General features: G+C 36.6%; 1 non-coding gene across 1 annotated transcript; it reads left to right on the top strand.

The window, feature by feature from the left end:
- Window positions 1-6,372: 6,372 nt before the first annotated feature.
- Window positions 6,373-6,479, top strand: LOC139856591 (small nucleolar RNA R71). The gene has a single exon (XR_011762063.1). It is a non-coding gene; the product is annotated as a small nucleolar RNA R71 (small nucleolar RNA).
- The last annotated feature ends 1,145 nt before the right edge of the window (window positions 6,480-7,624 follow it).

Below are 7,624 nucleotides of genomic sequence, written 5' to 3'. Positions count from 1 at the left end.
TGTAAAATAAATATAGCGTTAAACTTAGCCAGCTCCATGTAGAACGAACCGGACTTACTAAAAACTACACTACTCTATGATTGGTACACTGCCTATAAGTGTTGTAGCAAGGTTTAGGTATATCCATTCTATAAATAAATAAATAACTTGTGTAAATCGTACCGTATTTCGTATTAAAAATAATAGTATTTCGTACCACACCTCGCATACATCAGTGGAGGTGCGGAAGGTTTTTGTTTGACAAATGGCTAGCTATTTTGATTACAACCGAATCGCGTTTTACTGCTTGGAGATGTAGATCTAAAGCAAGTTCTGATTCTGAGCACAGACATCGGCACTCTCAACGAAAAATAGTGAAGCATTAAAGATGAATGATGGTCTTATTTGGGGTGCCTCACCATAATCAATTTAGGTCGATAATGCCTTAGTCATGCAATGCTCTATTAGAGGTCTCAATCTAACTAGATTCCCCCTTACTTAAGCCTTATTTTTATTGACAAACGTTTTAGGTTTTCAAAAATACTCTTTCAAAAAGGGTTTCTTTTGCAAAAATTTTGAAATTTGGCTTAAGGACTTGGAATCTTCGTAATGGGTTATTATAATATAGCATAAAAAGATTATACCAACATCCCATACTTAGACGAACATTGTCCTCAATGTTTCTAGTGTATCCCACACTTAGGAGTTTTAGTTGAAGATTTGGGAGTATTTGTCTAGTGTTTTAATTGGGTGTTATCCCACACTTAGTGATAAGCTAGGATGTGGCATAGTTTGAATCTTGAGCTAGTAGTGAAAAGAAAGAAATACCCCTAGCAGATGCGGCTGGTTTCTAATCCTTACATCTTTATCAGCTCATTTGTCGTTCTTTATTCTTCTACTCTACTTTATTGCACGGGTTGCCTCCCGAGAAGCGCTTTTGTTTAAGATCTTTGGCTCGACCGTAGTGATGCTTCAAAAAGCAAACATTCCTCGCTGATGGTTGTGATCTTGGTCTTCTTGAGGGAATGTGAGTCTTGGCGGAAAAATCCTGAGAAAGTGTCGGACCAATAGTGGTAACAGATCCGGTACTTCTCTTGAAGATCTTCTGAACGATAAGTAGTGCGCAGTTTCAGCTCTTGATAAGTCTTGAAGCCGATGAGGATATGATCCACAGCTCTACTGGTTGACCCATGAATGTCAATCATAGAAGCAGTGCTGGTGTTGATTATTTCTCTTATGGGATGCTCATTTCAGAGGTCTTCAAACAATGTCAGAAACTGTATCTTTAGAATTTTGAAGTCTTCGGAACAGTGATCTCCAGAGTAAGAGTCAGTAGCTTTGCACAGATTTACGAAGAGGTGAAGCTGAAAATAAGTGAAGGGCAACCCTGATCCGAGCATTAATTTCACCGTCTTTGAGTATATCTCCCTACATCCAGCTTTAAATGTGAAACTAGGATCCGTGGATTCTTGGAAGATACGTGTTATCTGCTTAGTAACGTAGGTGGCAATGTTGACTCTGTCTGGTTCAAGATGAGAGAACGGATTGTTTCTCCTTGCTTCTTCCATAACAATGTCTCGTAGCTCTTTGATAATCAGATCGGCGTGGTGATCAATGGTTACGTAAATTACTAGCCTCTCTGGTGTGCTTTCAAAATTTTCTCTTTCCAAGAGAGCGAAAAAGCTGTGAATATCCTCGATCATTTGCAAGTCGGAGTGATAAGTCGGGCATCCGGTGGAAAGATCCATATGCTTCCGGATGAGAGTCAGTAGTGCTCGTTGGTTTCGTGAGAACGGAAGTGCAGATCCGGCTAAGGCATTATAAACCTTAGAGTAAATGATCTTCTGATCTCGACAGAATTGATAGTGCTCTAAATGAACATATATTTAGTATCAATATCCTTCCAAAATGTAAAGCTTTTAGTTACTATTGTTCTATTTTTATGTAATAATCGTTTAAATAAATAAGTGCGAAGACAAAAGAAGAAAATGACGATTTGAAGACGCAAATGACCAAAAAACTCAAATGTACAAGATACAATCCAAGTGGTTCAATTTATTGATGAGAAACATCTAAAAATGACAAGAGTACAAGTCGCGAAACGCAAAGTACAAGATATATAAGCGTACGAAAGGACGTTCAAAAATCCAGAACTGAGACATGAACCAACTATCAACGTGCGACTCAACGGAGCTAAAATCACAAATTAACTATGCACATAAATATAATATAATATATAATTAATTATGTAAATTATATATATATATATATATATATATATATATATATATATATATATATATATATATATATATATATATATATATATATATATATATTATATTATATTTATATACTAAATAAATAAACGTCGGCAAGCTAGGATCCAATTTCTGCGTGAGCTGGAATTCGAAGCTCCACACTCGCGGAGCTGTAAGGCACAAAACCTCCGCACTCGCGGAGCACACCAGGACCCAAATCCCATTATAAAAGGCGATGCAATTTGATGAAATATTTACACCATATATCTCAATCTCTCTCTGATATATAATATATATATATATATATATATATATATATATATATATATATATATATATATATATATATATATATATATATATATATATAATATAAATTAGTTTAGTTTTATATTAGATTAGTTTAGTTAATGTAACGGTTAATTACGGGTTTTAAAGTCGGAGTTCTGTCCGTGTAACACTACGCGATTAAATAACCACTGTAAGCTATGTTCTTCCTTTTTAAATTAATGTCTCGTATTTAAAGTTATTATTATGCTTGTTTAAGGCGAAGTAATCATGATGTTGGACTAAATATTAAAGACAGGGTTATTGGGCTTTGGACCATAATTGGGGTTTGGACAAAAGACCGACACTTGTGGAAATTGGACTATGGGCTATTAATGGGCTTTATATTAACTAAATGATATCTCGTTAATTTAATACAGATATTTATAATTTGACGTATTTATATATAACCACATACGCTTGAATGGGTACGGTGAGCGGGATATTTATAAATACGAATAATTGTTCATTTGACCGGACACGGGAATGGATTAATAGTCAATGGACTCATTAAAATAGGGGTGGATTACATTCAAGGGTAATTGGTGTAATTGTTAACAAAGTATTAAAACCTTGGATTACACGCAGTCGATAACCTGGTGTATTCATTAAACAAAGTATTAAGACCTTGTTACAGTTTGAATCCCCAATTAGTTGGAATATTTGACTTTGGGTATAAGGTTAATTTGGCGAAGACTCTCGCACTTTATAATTATGACCGATGAACTATTATGGACAAAACCAGATAGACATATCGAATAATCCAGGACAAAGGACAATTAACCCTTGGTAATAAATTAAAATCAACACGTCCAACATCATGATTACGGAAGTTTAAATAAGCATAATTCCTTTATTTTATATCTCATCGAACTTTTATTTATCGTCATTTTATTTATCGTACTTTTATTTTATTGCACTTTTAAGTATCGTACTTTTGTTTTATCGTATTTTTATTTATCGTCATTTACTTTACGCTTTAAATTAAATTATATTTAATATTTTGCATTAGGACTTAAAATTGACAAACCGGTCATTAAACGGTAAAACCCCCTTTTATAATAATAATAATTGTAATATATATATATATATATATATATATATATATATATATATATATATATATATATATATATATATATATATATATATATATATATATATATATATATATATATATATATATATATATATATATATATATATATATATATATATATATATATTGTACTAATATAGTTATATAAAAATATAGTGTAAAATAAGCTGTCTCCTTTTAGAACAAACAGGACTTACTAAAAACTATACTACTCTACGATTAGGTACACTGCCTATAGTGTTGTAGCAAGGTTTAGGTATATCCCATCTGTAAATAAAATAATTAACACTTGTATCATATTTCATAGTATCTCGTAATAAAAATATATAGTATTTCGTACCCCTCTGCTCGCACATCAAGAATCTTGTCTCGAGAATAGTGCGAACCACTGAATTGTGTGCTCGTTTCCTTTCTTCGTGATAGATATGATCGTGAAGAGAATTGATAAAGTCTTGAATACGTTCTTCTAGGATTTCAACATCATTGTCTTCTCTTTAGAGATAGAGGTGGTGTTCTTCTCGGATAGCCATAATTCATTCTGTTAAGCATAGCGAAAAATCAATGGTTGATTTTCGGATGGCTTCGAGAATGTCTTCAAATTCATCAGTATCGTTGATGAAGGTTATCATGTCTGCGTGTGTGGATATAACCGGAATTCGATCTGAAGAAGAGTCCGGCTCCCCTTGATCTGATTCGGTTGGAGAGTGTGAGTTATTCAGAATGTCTTCATGTTGCTCTACCTCGTCATCGTCAGTATATTGTTCTTCTGAGGATGCGTCTGATGAACGGGTTTCGTCAGTATTCTTATTCTCCACTTTGATACTTGCAGGATCAATTTCTATATCCTTAACCTCAGCCTTATCGGTCTTTTTCTTAAAACGAATGATTAAACTATAATCTGCTTTCTCAAGCCTCATTATTTCTTCATGACGCTCAATGCTTGAAGCGGGTATTGTCGCAGTTTCTTTTACGTCTTCCATTTCCTCTTCCTCTTCAGAGTCCTCTTCTTCCTCTATTTCTTCGCGGGGATCCTATTCTTCCATTTCTGGGTCGTCTGCAGACTATGATTCGACACCCATCTCGATATCGTCGGCTGGTGGTGAAGACTCGTCATCGGAAGTGATCCGTTTGGTGGAAATAGCAAACATCTCTGCCTGTCCAGAAAGATCGGTTGGTCGGTCAATTTTGAAGGTAATGCTCTCCCCATGTGATTGTAAGATCAAGGTTTGATTGTACACATCAATGACAGTCCTAGCCATATTCATGATAGGTCTTCCTAACACCACTGGTGTGTGTAGGTCATCCTTAATGTCCATCACTACGAAATCCGTAGGATACAAGAATTTTTTGACTTTCACCAATACGTTCTCAACTATGCCCTTAGGATATCGAATTGTGTGATCGGTAAGTTGGATTGTCATTTTGATTGGTGACAAGTCTCCTAACTCTAATCTCTGATAGCAATAGTAGGGGATTAGGTTGATACTTGCTCCTAAATCTGCTAGCGCATGAATGGTTCCAGATTGGTAGATTGAACACGGGAAAACGAATTGGCCCGTATCTCCTAGCTTTAATGGTAAAGAGTTTCTGAGTAATGCAGAGCATTCTTCACTCAGTGGAATTTTGTTAGAGTCTGGTATCGTCTCCTTTGTAGAGAGAAGCCTTCAGATGTATCTCTTCTGGTTGGGAACTTTAGATACGGTATCCAGGAATCTTCCATCAAGTTTGAAGGAATCGAGCTTGGATGGTTCTTCTTTTAGCCTTCCAGGATAAGGTACGCGAACTGGAGTTTCAGGAGTCAGCTTCTGAGTATATGTCGACTTGTTCTTGAGCCTAGTTGACCTTCTCCATGGTTCTTCCTCTGGGATTACGGCTTCCATTTGCTTTGCTTCTTCTATGTGGGGATTTTGGATAGTATTACTTGGCAATCTTCCATGCGGTTGGATTTCAATGCGTTGTGATAACTGTCCGAGCTGCATTTCCAAACTTTTGAGCAGTGCTAATTGATTTCTCATTAGTATCTCCGTCCGATCTTGTCTGGTTACAGTTCTCTGATTTAACTGTTGTTGCCCTTGAATGAACTGAGTTAACTGATCATCAGCTCCGAGAGTGGGGTTAGTTGCTTTTGTAATCTGGGTGGTAGGGGAATTTTCCTCAACTGGGGGACCAGTGAGTGGGAGTGGTTGACCGTAGGTCAATTTAGATTATTGCGCTGGATAAGGTGGATAGCGATAGCAAAAAGGTTGATTGCTTCGCTGAAATTGATTAACCCTAGGTGGTTGATTGTATTCGGGATTTGGTGGACGAGCTGGGTATTGGAAGTAACAGACTGAACCGTCAGGGTTTTCGTACTCAACTTGATATTCTTCAGTAGATTGCGGGTTGGTATAATTAACACAAGCCTGAGCTTGGTTAACCTGCTGCGTCTGCGTCTTTAGTTCTCCAAATTGTTTAGCAAGAGATTCCATCTTATCCGTGAGGGATTTGATGGCCTCCGTTTGATTGTTAAGTGCAGAGAGTGGGGCAGATGATGAAGTTATTTCACCACTGTTCCAGTCATGATGATGCATTGTCATGTTCTCGAGCAATTCCTATGCTTCGTCTGCAGTTTGGTTCATTAGATTCCCTTGAGCTGCTGCATCGATTATCGTCCTATGATTTACCGTAAGACCATTGTAGAAGGTACAGATTTGGGCTGACCATTCTAGCTGGTGATTAGGGCATTTCTTCAGCAGAGTTTTGAATCGCTCCCATGCATTGTAAAGAGATTCATCATAACTTTGTTTGAAGTTAATGATGTCATTCTTTAGTTTGGTTTGTTTAGAAGGAGGGAAATATTTGGTTAGAAATTTAGTAGCCATCTCCGTCCATGACGTGATGGAATCTTTTTTCAGTCCTTCGAATCAAGTTTGAGCACGATGAGTGAGAGAATAGGGGAACAAGTATAGCCGAACTATATCTTGTCCTATCCCTGGCTATTTGTAGGAGTTCGAAAGAGATATGAATTTATCAAGGTGAGAATTAGGATCGTCATTCGGTAATCCATGAAACTGACAGCTATTTTGAATGAGCTGGATGATGTGATGTTTTAATTCGAACGAGTGTCCTTGAATCTCTGGAAATCTGATTGGTCCTCCTCGACCTTCAATCGAGGGTTTGGTGTTTTCTGCTAAAGTAACGCGTAACACCATTTGATTTCTGATTCTTGCTTCCTTGCGTGCTTTAGAGATTATTCCGTCTGGATCAGGTACGAATAACAACGGCCCTGGTCTAGATCGGGTTTGGGTCATACACTGGGTATGCCTTTTTGTTTTTAATTTTTTGCAAATAAGCTAAATTATAATAAGCTAAACTAATCTAATCTAATTCTAGGATAATCTAATTTAATCTAAGGTAATCTAATCTAATTTAATCTAGGGTAGTTTAAAGTAATCTAAGGTAATCTAATTTAATTAACTAACTATCCTACGGTTGAATATGTTTTTGGTTCTGGCTACTGATTCCCTGGTATTTTGGTAATAGAGCTCCGCACGAACTATTCAACAAACCAAGTGGCCAGGCCTACTACGGAGATGCAGGATCCTTTTGGTCCCAATATAATTGGCGACTGTTCGGAAAATCCAATAACTAAGTCCGTGTATAATTGTCTTTCTTAGACACCACTAAATGCTTGTGAATAAGTTTGATAGAGAGCAGTATTGCCTGATACCAGTTCCCCGGCAGCAGCGCCAAAAACTTAGTATCCTCCCGTGATATGGCCGAAACGGACTGTTTTTATTCTCGCAGTGTAGTCAGGCCGCGGCTCGCCAGGACCAGCCACTCGTGGGAAGAAGGTACTGTTTTAAATTTATATTTAGCGGGGTCTAAATCTTACTACTCCTTATAAGTAAGGGAAGTATGACCTAGGGTCGTATTTTTGAGATATCAGTAGAATCGAACCTATATTTAAGCCTAAGAT

Source organism: Rutidosis leptorrhynchoides, chromosome 6 (assembly GCF_046630445.1).
Source record: "Rutidosis leptorrhynchoides isolate AG116_Rl617_1_P2 chromosome 6, CSIRO_AGI_Rlap_v1, whole genome shotgun sequence".
In the NCBI taxonomy this organism is placed as follows: Eukaryota; Viridiplantae; Streptophyta; class Magnoliopsida; order Asterales; family Asteraceae; genus Rutidosis; species Rutidosis leptorrhynchoides.
This window is presented reverse-complemented; position numbering and strand designations above follow the sequence as displayed.